Genomic DNA, 22,064 nt, shown 5'->3' with positions numbered 1-22,064 from the left:
GGAACTAGGACCTCTTCATCCTCAAAGTGCATTTCTGATTGGAAGCATTTCCTCTCAGAACTGGAACAGGACAAGGATGCCCTGTCTCACCTTCTACTCTACATAGTCCCGGATACTCTAGCCAGAGTTTAAACTATACTGCTGTTTAAACTCCACTACATCTTAGACTACAGGACAGAGCTGTAGATGAAAGAAATTAAAGGGATAGGAATAGGGGAAGAAGAACTCAAACTATCCCTATTTGCTGATGACATGATTCTACACATAGAGGATCCAACAAAACTCCACCAGAAAACTTCTAATATTAACAAATTCAGCAATGTCACAGGATATGAAATCAATATTCATAAATCAAATGCATTTCTATCTATTAGTGATGAACCCTCTGAAAGAGAAATTAGGAAAACTATCCCATTCACAATAGCCTCAAAAATGAAATATTTGGGTATAAATTTAACAAAAGAGATGAAAGACCTATACAATGAAAACTAAAGAAAGAAATTGAAAAGACTTTCAAAGATGGTGGACCAGGGGAAGCAGCATCTGTGTTGCTCTGTGATCCAGATCTCTCCTAGTAGGAATTCTGCATCTCTTGAGAGTGTTAGAGGCCCCAGTACAGCTTCTCTCTACAGAAATGACCAGCGCTGTGACCTCGCGCAGGACTCAGGGCCTCAGTGTCTGAGCAGGACCCAAAGCCAAAGTTGCAGTTCACTTAAGACTTGGCCAGCGCCTTAGCAGAACCACCTACCAACACATCTGCAGACCACCGAGACTCCGCTCCACTCCCACGCAGGTCACTCAGCTGCTACCTCCCCACAGCACAAGGCCATCGGTTCCCCTGACATCACCAGACACCCCGGCTCTGGAAGCACACCGACTACATCTTGGAAAGCATTCCTTGCCATTTTGAGGTGGGCGTGGCTATCCGATCCCTCCCCTTTTGAGCAGGTACCTGATTCCAATTCCTCCCTCATGGAATTAATATTGTCAAAATGGCCACACTATCATAAACCTTATACAGATTTAATGTGATTCCAATTAAAATCCCAATAACATTCCTCATAGAAATAGAAAAAGTAATCATGAAATTCATTTGGAAAAATAGACACAGAGAAATCCTTATTGACAAAGCAATCCTTAGCAAAAAGAGTGAAGTAGGAGACATCACAATATCAAACCTTAAACTACTACAGATCTGTAGTAATAAAAACGGCATGCTATTGGCACCAAAATACACATGTAGACCAATGGTCCAAAATAGAAGATACAGAGAAAAACCCACATAAATGTAGTTATCTCATTCTTGCCAAAGGTGCCAAAAACATACATTAGCTAAACGATAGCCTCTTCAACAATGGTGCTGGGGAAACTGTAAATCCATATGTAGCAGACTGAAATTAAACCACGATCTCTCACCTTGCACAAAACTCAAAGTAGATCAAGGACCTAGGAATTAGACCAGAGACCCTGTACTTAAGAAATAAAATCAAGAATTAATAATGGGATGGATTCAAACTTAAAAGCTTCTGCTCAGCAAAGGAAACAATAATATGAAGAGAGAGCTCACAGAGTGGGAGAACATCTTTACTACACGCACATTAGATAAAACACTAATTTCCAGGATATATAAAAAACTCAAAAACTTCAACACCCAAAGAATAAATAACCCAATCAATAAATGGGCTAAGGAAATGGACAGACGCTTCACAGAAGAAGATACACAGTCGATCAACAAATATATGAAAATATGTTCAACTTCACCAGAAATTAGAGAAATGCAAATCAAGACTACTCTAAGACCATCTTACTCCAGCCAGAATGGCAGTTAACAAGAATACAAGCAACAGTAAGTGTTGGTGAGGATGTGGGGGGGAAAGGTATACTCATACATTGCTAGTGGCATTGCAAATTGGTGCAAACACTCTGGAAAGCAGTATGGAGCTTCCTCAAAAAACATGGAATGGAACCTCCATTTGACCCAGAAATTCCACTCCTCAATCTATACCCAAAAGACTTAAAATCAGCATACTAGAGTGATGCAGCCACATCAATGTTTATAGCAGCTCAAGTCACAGTAGGTAAACTGTGGAACCAACCTAGAAGTCCTTCAAGAGCTAAACTGATAAAGAAAATGTGGTATATGTGCACAATGGAATCTTAGCTTTAAAAGAGAATAAAATTATGACACTTGCAGGTAAGTGGATGGAGTTGGAGAATATTATGTAAGTGAAAAAAGCTAATCCTCAAAAACAACAGGCTGAATGTTCTCCCTGATAAGTGGATGCTGATCCATAATGAGGGGGGCAAGGGAAGAATGGAGGAACTTGGGGCAAAGGGGAAGGATAGGAGGGACGGGCATGGGGTAGGAAAGAGGGTGGAATGAGAGGGATATCATTACCCTAGGTACATGCAGGACTGCACATATGGTGCAACTCTACATCGTGTTCTACCAGAGAAATGAAAAGCTGTGCTCCATTTCTGTACAATGAACCAAAGTGAATTCTGCTGTTATGTACAACTAATTAGAGCTAATTAATTTTTTTTAAAGTACATTTCTTTGTCTAAGGGTGGCAGAAGACCAAGACCAAGGACGGCACGTCTTGGGGTTCCCTCTGCCATCTATGCCCTCCACCCTTGTCCCACCCCAGGGATGCGCTTTGAGGGGGAGGATTTGTAGCCCCACCCCCCACTGCCTCTGCTCTCAGTGGCCACAGTCCAGGAGAGATGTCGCTGGGGAGGGTGGGTGTCCTCTCCAAAGGCTGCCCCGGCTGGCAGCGGGCCTACTCCTCCCGCAGAGGCCGCAACCCAGGGAGGGGCAGGGCGAACCCGGGGTGGGGCGAGCTGCCACCCGGGGGGCTCAGGGCCGGTGCCAGGCGCCACCTGCGTGCACAGCATAAGGTCCTCAGAGGCTGTGTGGGTACCGCCGCCTGCCGTGTCCTGCTTCCTGAGCAGGCAGGCCCTGCCAGGAGCAAGACAAGTGGCCTGGGGAAGCCACAGCACAGGGCACCCCATCCTCTGGTCGCCCTCTGACTCTGAGGCCCGCTGCCCTACGCTGTCGCTGTCGCCACAGCCAGCGCTCCACACTGTGGCCACTGGAGTCCCGACCTGGCCACCAGCAATGCTGCCAACACCTCCACTGCACTGGAAGCAGACTCCCGCCACCGCCAATGGATGAGGATGCTCCTATTTGGCCGCCTATTTCCATGCAGCCACCGATTCAACTGGACTCCCCAAAGGGCCTTAGGGCGCCCAGGCTCCCTGATGAATGCCCTGCCCACAGAGGGATGCCGCTGGTTGCTGGGAACCTCCAATGTGGAACCCTAATGTGGAACATTGAGGATGACTGCTGTTCGCTTCCACACTGCAACTGGACTCCTCCACAGGTGGCGCCTACACCTCCAGGCTTGGGGAGGGTGTGGGCACCCCATTTTATCTGTGCCACCTGTTCATCCTGCCAGGGGATTAATTCACTAATTGGCTTTAGGCTCTCATAACAGGATCATTTCCCCTCTAAACCTTCTTGCATTGTCTCACCCATGAGCTTTTGGGGGACACCGAGAAACTCAACCATATCGCGTCTTCATCAGATAGCTTAGCAAGTTCTTCACGACTTGCTGTAGCTTCTACATCAGCACTTGCTGCTTCACCCTGCACTTGTCTTATATGGAGATGGGCCTCTTGCCTCCAACATCATGAACCAAATTCTGCCACCTTCAGACTTCTTCTGGAGCTTTCTCCCTTCTCTTGGCATCAGACAAATCTAATGTTTTGGCCTTATCTGGATGCAGTTTTGGCTTAAGGGAACGTGACTTGTTTCATCTGTTCTCCAGACTATGAAAACTTTATCCCTATCAGCTGTTTTGCTTTCTTATCATTCACATATGCCCTGGAGCAGCACTTTAATTTTCTTTATGAACATTTCCCTTGCATTCTCATTGGGACTAACTATTCAAGAGGCACAGCTTTTTTTTTCTATCCTTTCTTTCTTTCCTTCTTTCTTTCTTTTTTTAATAGTTTTAGATCAACAGCATGCCTTTCTTTGTTTAGTTTTTTGTTTTTTTTTTTTTTTTTGTAGTGCTAAGGATTGAACTCAGTGCCTCATACATTCTAGGCAAGCACTCTGCCACTGAGCTACAGCCTAGCCCAAGGCACAGCTTTCTATTTGGAATGCAAAACATGGAACTCTTCCTTCTATTCCAACTGTTCAGTCCATTACAGAGTAATTAACTGGTCTAACTTCAATTTTGTTTCTTAGGGAATGAGAAGAAGGTGAGTCATGATCTGTGGAGCAATAAGAAGACACATATTAAGTTTGCTGTCTTACATGAACAGGGTTTGTAGTGTCACATGACATCTAACCTAGTTAACGTCACAGAACACAGTAGGGGATAAAATGCCCTGAAATCCTCACCACCCTTTAGGCAGTCATCTCGGCTCCATGCACAGGGGTCCTGTAGGGGGCTCCATCTTCAGCTACTCAGTGCTGGGGGTGGCACAGCCTGGTGAATGGATTGAGCACTATTGTGTCAACATAAATGTTTGTTACTAAAATACTTACAATGCCATCCCAGACATTTAAAAAAACCCACCATCACAAAAAATAAAATAGACAGTTTTAGTGGGAGGAGGCGGATAGCTGTGGTGGGGCATCTGGCACAATGTGCAGGTGCTCACACGTGGGAGGTGCCCTCAAGGACTTTAGAACTAGGGCAGCAAGAAAACATTCTAGGAGAAGTGGAGGCTTCTGGTCTAATCGTTTCTTGACCCCCTGCCTCTGGCATTTGTGTGTGTGTGAATTTTATGTAGCTGCCAGGGAAGATGGCTGACTTTGAAAGAATGGGATGGCAGCTTGGGTCACCACCTGTACCAACTGGAAGATAATGATGTAAAGGGCCTCTCCTTCAGCTGGAACCTCCCAAGGCCCCCTGCATGGGGAGCTTCCCAGAGAGTGTCCAAGCAGGTCACATGCAGCAGAGCAAAGGGGGCAAAACTGTGAGGCACATGTGTGGGTAGGATTCTCCCCTCACTTTCTCTCCAGTCTCTATACAAAAAGGCATGGGCAATCCAGGCTGGGATTGGCTGTGCTGGAAAGGGATCCTCACAGGGCCTGGCTCTGGGCTCCAGCCACGCCTCTCTTCCTTGGGTACCCAGAATCCCACCACAGCTTGCTTTGTTCCTTCTACAGAGTAAGCCCCAGACCTCTGTCCTCTGCTGGGAAACAACAGGGTAGACCCTGAGGTCTGCCCAGCCATCCTCTACAACAGCCCCCCAAGTGACCACTCTCGAGACAGCAGCCCTCCCTCTTGGCCCAAAGACCACTCACTTCTTGTCTTGAAGGTACTCCTCCTCAACATATGGCTGGAGGCGTCCATACCTAGAGAATACCAGGAGGCTGTGACCTCTAATATCCTGTGTCCCTCATCTGTCGAGATGCCTGGTGGACTTGACTAACTTACTGACAATAACGGGAGCTCAGGAGGGCTGGGAGAGTTTGTCTGCACTGATTCCTAAATGATAGGCCAAGTGCCTGCCAAAGGTAGGTGCTTCATATATATTTGAGCCATGAATGAACCCAACCACCTGCTGCCTGGCTACCTCAGGGCCAGGACCCTCTCAGTTGACCCCAGGGGTCCCTGTTCTGTCTACAGGCAGGTTGGAACCCTCCCAGATGCAACCCACAGACTCCTTCCCAAATGTGGAAACTGCTTTTCCTGAGGCCTCAGAAGAGTGAGGTCTGACGCAGAGAACTTCCTCTCAGGGAGGGGACAGGCCCCCAGGGAAAGGCCAGAGCCATCGCCAGCCTGTGTCCCAGGACCACTCTGAGGCAAACACTCCTAGGGCTCATCCTACTTGGATTTCTAAACACCCAGGCAGAGTTCTCCTCTGAAAAACCCTACTTTCCTCAGAGCTGACGGAGTTTCAGAGTGATGCCCGGCATTCCCAACACCAGGCCAGGAGATGGCCATGGGCCAGGGATTGGAGGTGATACACACCTTTTACCCAGCAGCTCCAGAGCCTTCTGGGTACTGGCCAAATCTTAGTACAAATACAAAACCCCATGGACATAGGGGGTGTTACCCTGCTGCAGGGCAGGCACCAGGCCGTCCTCGAGCTCCCAGAGAAGTACTGTGAGGGTTTCCACAAGACAGGACACATCCACTGATGAGCCTTGGTCATCTTCTCCCTAGGATGGGCAATCAAAGTGGGACATTTCAACAGGAAAACGGTAGCCATTTGCAAAAGGAATCACTGCCATACATCAGGGGAAATCAAAATATTTTCCCTCCATATTCTCAGGAGACATCACACACACACACACACACACACACACACACACACACACACACACACAAACCTGGTGAGATCTGGCACTTTTGAAAGGGGAATCTTAATGTGGGTTAAACTATGGACACCTGTGGTGCCCTGTCCTGTCTCACTTCTGGTCTCCTTGGGAAAAATTGCCAGAGTCGTTGGGACACAGCGCTGACCCAGCACCTCCACACTCAGGAAAAGCCCTGAGGCTTAAGCACCCACAGATCTGTAGACAACAAGAACTCATGGCTCTGGGCTTGCTGTCTCAACACCAGTGAGCAGACTGGGACTGTTTGTGGACTGTGAGTGCCTAGCTACCAGGGTTCCAAGTTCTGTGAGTTCCATGGCCAAGGAAGTGAGGTCACTGTCTCAGGAAGTCCTTTGCTGAGTCCCTTTCTTACACAAGATGATTCCAATGGCCCACTGGGCTGCAGTCTTCCCATGACATAGACACAGGTGGACCCAGTTACACCAACACACCCTGGATCAGGCCCTCAGACAGGCCCGGGTGTAGCCAGCTCCCTTGGTTTGGGGAGACAGAGCTTGGTTGAGACCCTTCCCCTTCTTGTGGGTATGTGTGTGGCCCTGAGGAAGTCATTGTGCCTTGCAGGGCCTCCATAGCTTCTCAACATGTTCCCAGGGGTCATTCTAGCATCTGCTTTAGAGGTTGTCATCAGGGACATGTGCCCACACATACATGGACTCCCTGAGAAACCCTAATCCAGGAGTCATGTGTCTCTAATGCACAAATATACAGATAACATGACATAGGAAGTTAAGGGACAAAGGATGACATCCAACTTTACCATGACCTGAGTCCCACAGTGACAGAGGGAAAGTCAGCTCCTCTCTTGGCCATGGTCCCCACTCTGCACCACTGGAGGGTTATTTTCAGAGATAGCCTCCCCTTTGCCATAGAATTCTAATTCCTGTGCGAAATCAAATTGCCCCAATGTCTCTTCCGATCGTATGATGGGGTACACTACAGGGGATTTCAAACACCACAGCATCCTGTGCCCAAAGCCTGTAGCTCCCTCCTCTCTCAGTGGATCCACATCAGCATCTGGTTTCTAAGAAACAGAAATCAACAAGCCTCATGGGGTATCACTTCCAAGTTTGAGTCACGGGAAGTCTAACTTAGCCTGGCTCCACAGGCCCACAGCAGAGGGCACTGCTGAAATTCCAGAGGTTTGTGGGGAAAGTTGGTGGGGCAGCAGGCAGAGACCTGAGGACCCCATGAAATGGCAAGGAGCTGGCATTTCTGTGCCTCCGTTTCTACACGCCTCCCATAGTTGAAAATGCTAGGGCTGAAAAATTCACTGATGCACAAAACATATAAGAAGCAAGGATGGTGTGGAATGGCCAAGAATTTGTTCCATAGCATGGCCACGACCACGGAAACGGACTTCTCTATCTCCATGTCTTTAGGGAAAGGCAAAGCCACTTCCTTTTGTTTTGTGTGCAGTTTAAAGCAACAGTTTCCTCCTATTCTTCCAACTAAACTTTGGAGGCAAGATCCCAGTAGCATGAACAAAGAAGCATCTCAGAGGCAATAGTACTCAATAGCTGAGGCTACTGGAGCAGAGAGAAGGACAGACAATTCAGCTTTGAGGTCTGTAAAGGGAATAGGAGACCAGTCCCTGCAGGGGACACTCACAAACCTAATGCATGTTCACTGAGCGCCCTGTGCTCACTGTTGAATGGAACATGAGGAGCTGATGTCTTTCCATCTCCTAAGGAACTTCCAGATTTAGCTAGCCATCCCAGGAGACTCAGGACCATCATCCTTGTGCACACAGAGCTAAGTGGCTGCTCATTACCTTCCCACCAAAGGTGAGAGGCAGGTGATGCTAAGTTCTTTGAACTGATACTGAATTGAAAAATATTTTAATTGTATATGCTCTCCTGAAAATACCAGTAAATTCATCAGCTTCAAATTACTATAAGAAAGAACTAAAGGGGAGAAGATATGTTAAGCAAAGTAAAGATATGACAAGAATTCAACTTCCAAATGACCTAAATGCACTTGCAGCTTCTGTGCTATTTCCTGTTGCTTATAATACATAGCAGGTTTCATATGTGCTGATGGTGCCTTACAGGCTCCTGGCCTAACAGGAGAGGCTTTCCTCACACTAGAGCAGCTTCACCAAGCATCTGGATTTACACAGCTGCAAATTTTGAAAAGTGACACTAAATGATATCTCTCAAGATAAAGATGTCTGCTCAAAAACAAATATTAAAACTAGATAAAATTCTACTAGAATACAAAAATGTAGAAACTACGATGACATAACAAAATATTTATTAAACTCTAAGCATGTTATTTATTGACCCCCAAACAAATATTCCTATAGCATTTCTAAAAGACATCATCCTTATTCTTCCTTGAATTGCTTCTATCCATCAGAAAGATGTCATGTTCTTAAGGCTGGTTGATTTATTCCCTTCAAATGTGAATAAAAACCCAAATCTCAAAATTCCACAAAACCATTTATAAGAAGGGAAAATGTCCTTCATCCAATTCACAATGCAGCTGAAAAAAATCCCAATAAAACCAGAAACAGCCTATGAGAAGGTTTCATAAGAATTGCAATTAGCTATAGAATGATATACAGAAACCAGTTTTTTAAACACTTGAAAGTGCTCCTCAGCCACATCAGAAGCAACTAAGATATTTATTTACCACCTATTAACTCAATTTCCACAAGGAAAAAAAATCTTCCTCATGCTAAACACGATAGATGAAGGAAATGCAATGTCAAAGAACAGCTCTCTTTGGTCATCAGCTCTGCGCTTCCCAGTTCACACTGAGGTTGACTTTCATCTTGCCCACATGGACCAGGACACTTAATTAACACACAGTCAGGGAGCCTGCCCTAGAAGGCTACTACTCCCCAGAGACTAGTACATGTGCTCCTTTGGCTTTCCTGACACTAACAGGTTATGAACATCCTTTCTTCTTAAAGAATAGGCTGATGGGGCTGGGGTTTGGGTCAGTGGTAGAGTGCTTGCCTAGCATGTGTGAGGCACTGGGCTCAATTTTCAGCACCACATATAAATAAATAAAATAAAGGTCCATTGACAACTAAAAAACAATATCAAAAAAAAAAAAGAATAGGCTGGTGAACACAGCACATCAGCTGTTTCATGTGAGTACTGATATCTATTAGTTGTTGATAGCTGTCCCATTCCCAGGGTTACCTGCTATTAAAAGGCAAGCTCACTGGGGAAGCACTGAGGACTCCTATCATAGCCTCCTGCTGAAAACCTCTATTGAACTCCTGCTTCAATCCTAAGCCTGCTGCTTCCCCAAACACAAGTCTATTGCATGATTTTACAAAGAGGGGGAACTGATGGAAATCACTGAGGGGCTGGAACACCTGAAGAAGGTCAGCCTGGCCAGTGACTAGGTCCTCTTCCAGTCTGACCTCTTTGGAACAATTTGGAAGAAAATGATTTCTAGACAAGTCACTTGATAACAAATTTATAGTTTCATATTTGAAAGCACAACCAACGAAAGCTTTAGTTACCAGTCAAGATATGCAGTTCATGGGTGTGTCATTATGAGAAGTAACCAAGAAAAGGGTTGTGGCTGAACTCAGACCACAGAGAACCCTCAGTGATCCACAGTGGCATTGGGCAGGGGGAGAGGTAGGGTCAATATGGGTAAATTCAATGCTCAGGACAATATTAAGAAGACTGTTAGATTAATTCAAACTATAATCCCCAGCCCTTTACAATAACAAACCATCCATTTAAGATCCACTCTCCCTCCTCCTGGCCATTTCCTAACAAAAGTACTAAGAGGCTCAGATCTGGCCAAAATGAAAGGCCCAGCAGGGCTTGGAGGCACACACCCATAGTCCAAGCATTGGGGAAGATGGGACAGGAAAATATGGAGTTCAAAACTAGCCTCAGCAAACTAGAGAGGTCTGAAGCAACTTAGCTAGACTCTGTCTCTAAATAAACATATTAAAAAAAAAAAGTCTGAGGATGTGTCTTAGTGGTTAAGAACCCCAGGTTCAATATCTGGTATAAAAATAAATAAATGAATGACTCATCAAATTTTCAGTCCTCCGGATGGTTCTGTATTTTCAGCAGTGCCCATCAGGAACCATGGTGATGAGGTTACCTTCTAGAAAGCCAATCACATTATATATTCCCACATCCAATACTGCTCAAAAACCTGTTCCCCTGGTTTGGATTCATCTCAATGAAATGCCTGACTGTGCCAGCAATGCTCCTGTGCAACGACTGTGAAGCACTTGACAACTACTACACTCAAGGCAGGCAAGGCTGGCATCCTGCACCTTTGGGTTCAAAGGCTGGAGAGTCCAGGTTCTGGCAGGGACTGCCCTGGCTTATTCTCCTTTGTGGGACTTTCCAGGACTTGGGCACCATGGGTCCAGCTTAGGACCTGCTAAGACACCCTAGCTATGGGTGCTTCTAATTTTACTGCCATCTCCAAAGTCATCCGAAGCAGAAACCCCTACGATCAATGCAGGGGACCAACACCATTTCCAGAAAGGCCACCTGCACTTGAAAGTCCATGCTGTGGAATCACTGGCTTCTACGACTACAGACCTCCCTCCAGATGTGATACTGGCCTTTGGAGCACTGAGCATCTGCTCCAAAAGAAGAGGGACTCCAAGCCCAGACAGCAAGCCTGGAGCATGAAAACCTGCAGCACCTCTAACCAGAATACCTCCAGTGACCAAGGGACAAAAGACAAGCAGCAAACATGAGCAGGGAGTCACCAATGCCCCTCCATTTAATGCTTGACACAAAGGCCACCCAAGCAGAAATCGAGGGGCCAGCACCACCCCAGAAAGACCAACTTGCATGACTATGCCCTTGGCAGTGTCCTCAGTGGAACCTGAGAGCAGAGAACCTGGGAGCAGCCTGTGGGTAATGAGCATCTCCTTTCTAAGAGGAGGGACCCTCGAGCACCAGACAGACCTATGAGGCAAGCTTGGGCCTGACTCTCTGTGGCCCCCACCACCAGAGTATTTCCATGGTGACCAAGTTACACAGGACAAACAGCAACCATGATCTTGGAGCCACCTAGGCCCCTCCTTTCAGTGCCATCCCCAAAGGGCCCACCCAAGCAGAAATGCCCAAGTTTGCCTCGGGGCACCAGCACCACCATGAGCAAGACTGCATCTAGGTGCACATCTGTGCTGGCCTCTCAACCTGGCAGCTCAGCTGGACCAGCCACCAGACCATCCTCTTCCAGGTCAGGACCCACTCCTGTGGGGTCCAAGAGAAAACTCTTTTGCTAACATGACATCCACCTTCTCCCACATGGGACCTGGTGGCAGACTGCTTAGATGCATAGCACAGGTCTCACCCTGACCTCTGTGATCCTGGGGCAAAGTGGAGGCTCAGAGACATGATGTCCCCTTCCCTCTCACTTCCTGGCAGCTTTGCCCTCAGAGTTGGGTAGCAGGAGGCTTTCATTTTACTTGGCTCTCTGGTCAGGCTCCTCACTACTACAGAGGCCCTGTCCTGGCTCTCTGGTTTCCTTGTTGTTTGAGCATCTGGGAGTTCTCTGTCCTTAGGCCATTTGCTTGGATGGGGAAATTTGAAATTGGCTTGTGGTCCAGATAATGAGAAGGGATATGAGGTGCACAGAGGAACCACAATGTTTGGAAGGTCTCCTTCATAATATGTAAGTATAGGAAATATTAAGCCCAGACTACTCACTAGAAAGAATTTTCACAGAGTGCTCTGCTTATAGCTATAAATCTGTGACCAAGAAAAAATTATTTTCCCACTCTAACAGAGCATGGGCCAGAATCAAGAGAAAAATGGCCTTTAAGGAGGTCACTGAATTATTAGTCGTATGCAAATAGAATTGTTTTGTCAAAGACCAGGAAAATGGGATGAAATACGTAATTTTTTTATTCTACATAAATAAGCCTGTTCTAGACTCCTGGTGGGAAGACCTCCAGAGGCCTCTGCCACCTGGTGGGGGAGAGTGGAGAGCCACAGGGTGGGGTGGGTGAGCTGAGCCAGTGAGGTGCATGGGCTGCAGTCCTTCAGGGACCCTCAGTTGACCTTCACAAGAGAATCACAGAGGACAGGGTGGCTGAATCAGGAAGGCTGGAGGGATTTTCAGGTAACTTTAAAATAAATCTCACTGTGGGGAAGTGGGGCAAAGAGGAGGTGAGTCAGATGCCCCTTGGCTACCACTGGACAAAGGGGAGTGAGCAGAGGAAGGGTGTGCCACCCTGCCTGCCTCAAGGTCACCTGGGGTTATGGAGCTTGGGGCAGAGGCCTTCACAGGCCCACATTCCCAGCTACCTAGACCACTGGACCTTGAACCCAGATTCCTGAAGGTGACAGGAGCCAGGGGCTCAACTCCTGCCAGGTACCATCCTGCATGTTCCAGCTGCTACCAGCACTCAGGTTTCAAGCTCCAACCAGGTCATCACCCCCTTATAGAAGCTTCCTAGACTTTTTATACCCCAAGTGGGGACCATGTGGTGCCCCATCCATGTTCTACTAACACCTCTTCTTGTTACTTGTCACAAGAACCCAAACTGTCATTCAGTCGCTCAGTGTTTCTCCAGTGTCCCCTGCATGCCAAGTGACATAGAAAGACATAAACTAATCCATGTGAATGAATAGACAGTGACAACCTGAGGCCAGTTCTCTACAGCAAAAATCCTTGGTCCTCTGAGAACAAATAACCAAAAACCAGGCCTGACAGGGTAGTAGAGAGGGCAGGGAGGGCTTCCTCAAGGGGGTGATAGCCCAAGATCTGAAATAGAAGTAGAAATTACTTCTCTGGGCCTCAGTTTCTCCAGCTCTAAAGCAGGGAGATCCTGTGTGTCACCCACCACTGCCCCTAAAGAGCCGACCTGGAGTTCAAGTTAAGACAGATGTGGGGACAAGGTGCAGGGAAAAGAACTACATGGAAATGGCCACCAGCTTTGAGCTTTTTGTCTTGTTATGGGCGAGGCAGGGAGGAGGTGAGAGCTGGGAGGGGTGGAATAGGGCCAGTGGAGGTGGTGAGAAGGGAGGGTTTGGGGAAGTTCAAGGCACAGACTCAAAGACAGTTGGAGGATGGAGCAGGGAGGGGTGGTGTCTCCCTGCCAGACCTGGCTCTTTCCATGGTGTGGCCCAACCTTCTTTTCCTTCTGAATCCTGTCCCCCTCCATCCCTGCACCCCCAGCTGCTCACAGGTCATTCCTCTGCCTGACCCACACACTCCCGCTGCCTGGCCTTGCTCATGCAGTCCCCTCACTCGATCCCCTCCCTCTCCTATTGGTCTCCCCCTCTGCACGAATTCCCCAGCCACACCCATCTCTTCATTCTTCTCTGAGCCCCCCACCCCAACTTGATGGGTCCCCCCCTTCCAAGCTCCCAGCATCAGGCCTCCCCTGCAGGGTTCTGCACATGAGGCTCTGGAGCCAGATTTCCAGAATTCCAGTCCCAGCTCTTCCAGGCAGGACCTTGACTAACTCATAATTCATGTCCTTTCCCAGAGCCTCACCTTTACCACCAGGGAAATGGGTGATATGATTCCCTCTGTAAATATATGCAGCCTGGTTCATGGAGGTATTGATGCTCCGAGGTGGAATTCAGGGTTCCTGTAAGGGGGTGCCTTTTGTCACTTAAAGGAGTGGCCCTCGTGGCTCCAAGAACAGAGTTGGTTTTTGTCCCCTGTAAAGTGACCACTATAGGGATGGTCTAGTTAGTGGCGCTGAATATGTCGAAGCCCCATTTACCCTGTAAATGCTGTCTCATGCTTCTCTTTCCTTTACTTGGGGAGGAGATGAACAGAACCCCAAAGACAGACATGAGATCCGGGAGCTAGTTTGGGCTCCCAGGTTCCTGGATTGCATGGGGACAAACTTACAAGTCAAGGTGGCCTTTCTGAAGGTGGTGATGGTTCCTCCCAGGAGAGCTTCAGGGGTTCTGCACGGTCAGGCTTTGGGGGATGGCATGAATTGCACAAACATCAGTGGTTGCTTACCCTGGTTTGTATTTTGCCTTCTCTCCCTTGGTCCTCATGGTGGTGCTCTGCCTAGGGGCAGGCCCTGGAGCTGTTCTATCCCAAACTTGCCCCATGGTGTTCTCTGGTTTCGGGGGTCCCTCTACTTTTTTAGCAGATGCCCATTTCTGCCATGGGAGATGGAAGAACTGGGGACAAATCTGTCCTCCAAGTTGCAATTGAGGCAACTGACACTGGCAGCATTAAGGGGGATGAATCTTGGTTGTCCCATGCTGACTGGGGCTGCCTGTTCTTGGGACAAACACTGTTCACAGTCCCTGGCCTCTGAGTAGCAGCTGCAGAGGCTGATGGACTACTTGCTCCAGTGGACTTGCAGCCTGGCTGCCAGCAGAATGTGTGTGGGTGCTGGCACGGGCCCCCACGGTGGGATTTCTACGTCTGTCAGCACCAAGGGCTGAGTGGGTTGGGCTGCCCAGGCTGGGGGGCCTGCTATCAATGGTGGGAATGGAGCTACCCCTGGACCTGGAGCTCCCAGGTGTCCAAACTACTGACAGCTGGCAGAGGTGGGGGCTCTGGGCTTCTTCCTGTCAGAAACCCCAGGTGGGATGGTGGCTCCAGGGATGAGGGGCTTCTTCCCTCGGGGAGCGTGTTTAGGTACCTTTCAAGACGGCAGACTGAGGAATCAGACCAGAGACTCTGCGTCTAATAGAAGATAAAGTTGGTCCTCATCTTCATCTCGTGGGGGCAGGCCCCAAATTCCTTAATAAGACTCCTATAGCACAAGAGTTAAAACCAAGAATCAACAAATGGGACGAATTCAAACTGAAAAAGTTTTTTCTCAGCAAGAGAAATAATATGCGAGGTGAATAGGGAGCCTACATCCTGGGAACCAATCTTTACCCCTCAAACATCAGATAGAGCTCTAATCTCTAGAGTGTACAAAGAACTCAAAAAGTTAAACAACAAAAAAGCAGATAACCCAATCAACAAATGGGCCAAGGACTTGGACAGAAACTTCTCAGAAGAGGACATACAATCAATTAACAAATACATGAAAAAATGCTCACCATCTCTAGCAATCAGAGAAATGCAAATCAAAACCACCCTAAGATACCATCTCACTCCAGTCAGAAAGGCAGCCATTATGAAGTCAAACAACAATAAGTGCTGGCGAGGATGGGGGGGGAAGGTACACTCATACATTGCTGGTGGGACTGCAAATTGGTGCAGCCAATTTGGAAAGCAGTATGGAGATTCCTTGGAAAGCTGGGAATGGAACCACCATTTGACCCAGCTATTCTCCTTCTTGGATTATACCCAAAAGACCTAAGAAGAGCATACTACAGGGACACAGCCACATCAATGTTTACAGCAGCACAATTCACAATAGCTAGAATGTGGAACCAACCTAGATGCCCTTTAATACATGAATGGATTAAAAAATGTGGCATTTATACACAATGAAATATTACTCAGCACTAAAAAGTAACAAGATCATGGCATGTGCAGGGAAATGGATGGCAAAGAAGGCCCAGTGTGAGAAGGTGGCTGTAGGCTGAGCGGGACAGCCATTGCCAAGGAAGAAATGCTCATCCATGGGGAATACGGGTAGGCCACAGAAATGAAAGTTTCCTTTGCCGTCACATCAATAGGGGGACCTCTGAGGCTGCCACCACTTCTGGAACTGGCCTGTCCAGTCACCACTGAGGACCTGAACTGGGAGAAACAGAAAGCTCCGCAGCACATCCACTGCCTTCTGATGGGTGCGTCCCAGGCCATCTGGGACAGCTATACCATGCCCCCCAACCCCAGCCCATGTGTGGGCCCCTCTACCTGGGAAGGGGCCAAGCCTCTGGCATCAGTGGGCCTCAGCCAGACCTTGCCTTACCACCCCAGCACTGCCTCCCCGCCCAAAGTGGGTGGGCGCTGCTCTCTCCTCCCAGAGACACCCTCCTACCTCCAAACTTTGTGTCCCCCTCTTCCACAGCCTGCCAACTGTTCCTTGGCCCTTCCTCCCAGGCCCTCTCCCAGCACCTTGGCAGGCTTGGCTCTGCAGCCAGGGGCTCCCTTGGGGGCCACCCTCATGAACACCATTATGACTTCACAGTCCCCCTTCCCCCACATCTGGGGCCTCCATCTGACTCCAGTAGGAACTTCCTACTCTCTCACCAGGGCCCAAAGCCCAACAGTACTCACAGGGCCTCAGCAGTAGACAGCTCCAGTCTGCCACCTTTTTTTTAAATTTTTACTTATTTTTTTTAGTCATACATGACAGAATGTGTGTGGGTGCTGGCACGGGCCCCCACGGTGGGATTGCTACGTCTGTCAGCACCAAGGGCTGAGTGGGTTGGGCTGCCCAGGCTGGGGGGCCTGCTATCAATGGTGGGAATGGAGCTACCCCTGGACCTGGAGCTCCCAGGTGTCCAAACTACTGACAGCTGGCAGAGGTGGGGGCTCTGGGCTTCTTCCTGTCAGAAACCCCAGGTGGGATGGTGGCTCCAGGGATGAGGGGCTTCTTCCCTCGGGGAGCGTGTTTAGGTACCTTTCAAGACGGCAGACTGAGGAATCAGACCAGAGACTCTGCGTCTAATAGAAGATAAAGTTGGTCCTCATCTTCATCTCGTGGGGGCAGGCCCCAAATTCCTTAATAAGACTCCTATAGCACAAGAGTTAAAACCAAGAATCAACAAATGGGACGAATTCAAACTGAAAAAGTTTTTTCTCAGCAAGAGAAATAATATGCGAGGTGAATAGGGAGCCTACATCCTGGGAACCAATCTTTACCCCTCAAACATCAGATAGAGCTCTAATCTCTAGAGTGTACAAAGAACTCAAAAAGTTAAACAACAAAAAAGCAGATAACCCAATCAACAAATGGGCCAAGGACTTGGACAGAAACTTCTCAGAAGAGGACATACAATCAATTAACAAATACATGAAAAAATGCTCACCATCTCTAGCAATCAGAGAAATGCAAATCAAAACCACCCTAAGATACCATCTCACTCCAGTCAGAAAGGCAGCCATTATGAAGTCAAACAACAATAAGTGCTGGCGAGGATGGGGGGGGGGGGGGGAAGGTACACTCATACATTGCTGGTGGGACTGCAAATTGGTGCAGCCAATTTGGAAAGCAGTATGGAGATTCCTTGGAAAGCTGGGAATGGAACCACCATTTGACCCAGCTATTCTCCTTCTTGGATTATACCCAAAAGACCTAAGAAGAGCATACTACAGGGACACAGCCACATCAATGTTTACAGCAGCACAATTCACAATAGCTAGAATGTGGAACCAACCTAGATGCCCTTTAATACATGAATGGATTAAAAAATGTGGCATTTATACACAATGAAATATTACTCAGCACTAAAAAGTAACAAGATCATGGCATTTGCAGGGAAATGGATGGCAAAGAAGGCCCAGTGTGAGAAGGTGGCTGTAGGCAGAGCGGGACAGCCATTGCCAAGGAAGAAATGCTCATCCATGGGGAATACGGGTAGGCCACAGAAATGAAAGTTTCCTTTGCCGTCACATCAATAGGGGGACCTCTGAGGCTGCCACCACTTCTGGAACTGGCCTGTCCAGTCACCACTGAGGACCTGAACTGGGAGAAACAGAAAGCTCCGCAGCACATCCACTGCCTTCTGATGGGTGCGTCCCAGGCCATCTGGGACAGCTATACCATGCCCCCCAACCCCAGCCCATGTGTGGGCCCCTCTACCTGGGAAGGGGCCAAGCCTCTGGCATCAGTGGGCCTCAGACAGACCTTGCCTTACCACCCCAGCACTGCCTCCCCGCCCAAAGTGGGTGGGCGCTGCTCTCTCCTCCCAGAGACACCCTCCTACCTCCAAACTTTGTGTCCCCCTCTTCCACAGCCTGCCAACTGTTCCTTGGCCCTTCCTCCCAGGCCCTCTCTCAGCACCTTGGCAGGCTTGGCTCTGCAGCCAGGGGCTCCCTTGGGGGCCACCCTCATGAACACCATTATGACTTCACAGTCCCCCTTCCCCCACATCTGGGGCCTCCATCTGACTCCAGTAGGAACTTCCTACTCTCTCACCAGGGCCCAAAGCCCAACAGTACTCACAGGGCCTCAGCAGTAGACAGCTCCAGTCTGCCATCATTTTTTTTTAACTTTTACTTATTTTTTTAGTCATACATGACAGTAGAATGCAATTTGATGTATAATACATACATGGAATGCACATACATCAATCATATTGTCTATTCTATTCTGCTGCCCTTCCTATCCCCCCTACCCTCCCCTCCTCTCCCATCCTTTCTCTCTATCCAATCTAATGTGACACTTTTTTTCTTTTTCTCATTACAACATCATATATGTATTCTGTATAACAATGAGGTTCTCCTTCCATCTTCTGTGCAACTCCCCTTCTCCCTCTTTTTCCCTCCCACCTCTCTACCCTATTTAGTGATAGTCTTCTTCTCATGCTCTTCCTCCCTACCCCATTTTGAGTCACCCCCCTTATATCAGAGAAGACATTCAGCATTTGTTTTTTAGGGATTGGCTAACTTCACTTAGCATAATCTGCTCTAATGCCATCCATTTGCCTGCAAATGCCATGATTTTATTATTTTTTAGTGCTGAGTAATATTCCATTGAGTGTACCTTTTTCCCCCGCATCCTCGACCGCACTCATTGTTGTTTGACTTCATTATGGCTGCCATCCCTGGGGATGAAGAGTACCCTGGGGCAGCTTGCTGTTGGGTGGGCCTGGAGCCCTCCTCTCCAGGGTTTGGAGACCTCTAGTGGAGCTATAGGAGTTCTGATGGCCTTTCTCTTGGAGCAGGAGCTCATACAGAAGGCCCAGGATATCTCAGCTCTGACTTGGGAACTCTGGGTGCGGAGGATTCCCTGCCTGGGCACAAAGGAAGGCAGGCGGCTATGGGCTACCAGGAGCCTAAAGTCATATTGTGCTCCTCCAGTGATATGGGCTCCCCCTCTGATGTTCTCTATATGCAGGGCCTTCCACTTGCTCATCCACCCTTGGCCACTGTCTCCAAGGGCACTGAGCACAATCTTCCCTGGGCAGGGCTCTCGGGTATACCATGGTGCTACAAGCTGGCGAGGAGTGGCTCTCTGCTCCTATGCCATACAAGGCATCTGTTTGCGGAGTGAGTGGTCTAGGCTGCAGGAGTTAGTGAAAGGTGCAGCGGACAGCATCATCTTCTTAGGAGACCAGGCATGTTGAGGATGGAGGTAATGTCCAGGTCTCCCAGGACCTGGGACCAGCAGCGAGGAGGCACTTTGCTCAACTGCTGATGTGCAGTTCCAGGATGGCAGCAGGACAACCTGGGAGTTGTACCGCGGGGCTGGCAAGAGTGGCCAACCACTGTAGGTAAGGTCAGGGGACTCTGTAACTGGACTTCATTCGGGACACTTCTGGCAGGTCCGTGCCCGCCAGGGCCGGGGCAGGGTTGAGGGACAAAACTTACCTTGAGAAGTGCCCATGGCAGCGGTAAGGGTTAGGGAAGACGACGGGATTCAGGGATTCCAGAGCTGAGCACAAAGGGTCCTTCTTCTGCTGCCAGCGTGGCTTGAGGCGAAAGGGCAATGTCAGACCCCTGGCCAGGACCCAGCTTTTAAAGGTTTGAGTAGATAACGCGGGCACGTGCAGAAAACTGTCAACAAAGGGTTGCATCACAAAGGGATGCACGCACATGCAGTGTCTGTGTGCGCACCCCGCCCCCCATGCAGGCGGGATAGGCCCTTGAACTGTGAACTTGGTGTGTGCCTGGGTCCTGGGGCGACTGTGAAGCCCTGGCACTGGGGCTGCAGAGCCAAATCCCGCTGGTCCACCAGCTGACCCAGTGAGGTTGCCCAATCATCTGGGAAGGGTTGTAGACATTGGGTTTGAGGGTCAGCAGCTATGGCAGTGGCAGGGATCCCTCCTGTCGAGCTGGTGCAGCACCCCCTCATCCCCGCTGCGCTCCTCTCCAGAGGCGTCATAATAGCTGCACAAGTGGGCTGGAGTCCAGTGGACGTGGGGGGCGAGGACAGTGGAGGGCTGAGCAGCCTCTGGCTGGCAAGTAGAGGGCTGGTCTTGGGGCCCGGAGCAGTTGGGGACTAGGGTACACATGCAGTGTTCAACTGGCGGTACCTGCACCTCCAGTACAGGGACATGCTTCCCATGCCTCCTGGCGGTGGTGGTGGGGGAGGGTGTGGTAATCTCTGACAAAGTGGGCTGTGGCTTGGGCCACAATAACAGCACCCCAGGTGCCACCAAGGGTGGAGAAGGGCAGAGGGCAGGAGCCAGAGCGGCAGGGCTGGGGGCGGAGGGGAGTCACCCCCAGGCCTCTGAAGGGGGAAGCGATGACAGGTGATAGGCTGTGGGCCAGCACAGGACTGGTCCTGCAGGTGTGCAGCTGTGAGTCTTGCCAAGATCTCGCTCACTGGGCCTGGCACGCGACACTCTGTCCTCCCCTGTAGCAGTGAAAGTGTGAGCTAGCATTTGTGTCTAGTCTTGCTCAGGTGGGGGCAGGCGGTGGAGAGTTTGACCACTAGGAGCTCCTGCAATGGCAGGAATCCCTCCTCCCATGCCCAGCCCCAGAGCTGTCTGAGGGCTGTCTGCTGTCCCTCAGGGGCCTGGCCAGACACTAGGGGGACTACTGGGGAGCAAGTTTCCCCACTGAGCAGCTTCTGCAGGTGGTGGCAGCTTTGGGATCCAGGCCTGTGTGTCTTCCTGTACTTCCTCTGGGAACACTGGAGGGGACAGTCACTGAAAATCCAGTGTCTCCCTGGCTTCAGCAGGGCAGGCTGGGAGGGACAAGTACCCTGTGTACACAGTGTTTTCTCTCCGTATGGAAGCCAGAAAATCCCATGTTTGGGCTGCTTTCTTTGAATTTTGGTTTTTTTTTTAACCTTTAAATTTTCCTTTTTATCTAAAGTCAGGTGTAAATATATAATTCAAAGCTAAGCACAAAGTTTAGCACAGCATTGGGTAAACATAAAATATATGTCACCAGACACAACACAGACTCATTTTTATATACAGTCTTATTTCCGTACAAACAAGCTTGATATTCATTTTCATGTACCAAAGTACAAATCTGAGTCAAAGCCTTGAAAACGACATAATTCATCGACATTTTGCATTAGTACCCCAGAGAGGGGGGGAGGGGGGAACCAGAGCGCTCACCCTGAGCCCACTACCCGCATGTAAACTGGCGGAGAGTGCAAGGACCCAGAACTGCTCCTGCCACTCACACCGTGGGTCCTGGCTGTCTCCTAGCACCTTTTTCTATGTGAGATTAACAGGGATTCAGGGTGAGATTCAGAACGCTGAGGGTTTGCTCCCAACCACATTAAGGACTTCCACCAGGCTGCCACACCTGACAATTTCCATGGGAGAGCGACACCTTTTCCCTGTCTCAAGTCTTTCTTGAGAAGAACGAACAAGTCCTCAGAGGCTGCTGCCCCCCCCCCCCGACCTGGGTGTCCTCTCCCCTGGAGCATAGACGAGCCCCCCACCCGCAGGTCAGGAAGGAGGGACAGTGAGCAGCTGGTACAGACACCTCCACACCAGAGGGGCAGACGCCATGGAAACCCCATTCCTCTGCTAGACTGGCCCTTGGCCACCGCACGATATAACACAGCACAGCAGCAGACCTCAGGCTGCGCAGTCCCCCAAGACAACCTGGCCAGCACCTCCTGATACTGCCTGTCAGCAGGCGCCATGGAACAGCCCTGGAGCTCAGGAAAACCCTGCTGGGCGCCAGGACAGGGCTCTACTGCGCCCCTCTAAGGACAGTTTCACGTGCTCTGAATTCA

At 49.3% G+C, this 22,064-nt stretch overlaps 1 long non-coding RNA gene across 3 annotated transcripts; it reads right to left on the bottom strand.

The window, feature by feature from the left end:
* Nucleotides 1–4,065: 4,065 nt before the first annotated feature.
* LOC139702560 (uncharacterized) lies at nucleotides 4,066–16,927 on the bottom strand. 3 transcript variants are annotated; one of them, XR_011705175.1, is made up of 5 exons: nucleotides 16,818–16,927; nucleotides 14,934–15,047; nucleotides 5,994–6,184; nucleotides 5,324–5,374; nucleotides 4,066–4,281 (listed from the first exon to the last, which is right to left on the bottom strand). It is a non-coding gene; the product is annotated as an uncharacterized lncRNA (long non-coding RNA). The 3 variants fall into 3 exon arrangements; XR_011705176.1 differs by lacking the exons at nucleotides 14,934–15,047; nucleotides 16,818–16,927 and adding exons at nucleotides 13,814–13,910; nucleotides 14,180–14,637; XR_011705177.1 differs by lacking the exons at nucleotides 14,934–15,047; nucleotides 16,818–16,927 and adding an exon at nucleotides 14,180–14,634.
* Nucleotides 16,928–22,064: the final 5,137 nt, after the last annotated feature.

This window comes from Marmota flaviventris, chromosome 17 (assembly GCF_047511675.1).
Source record: "Marmota flaviventris isolate mMarFla1 chromosome 17, mMarFla1.hap1, whole genome shotgun sequence".
Taxonomy (NCBI): domain Eukaryota; kingdom Metazoa; phylum Chordata; class Mammalia; order Rodentia; family Sciuridae; genus Marmota; species Marmota flaviventris.
Note: the sequence above shows the minus strand (reverse complement) of the source record. Positions and strands in the feature narration are given on the sequence as shown.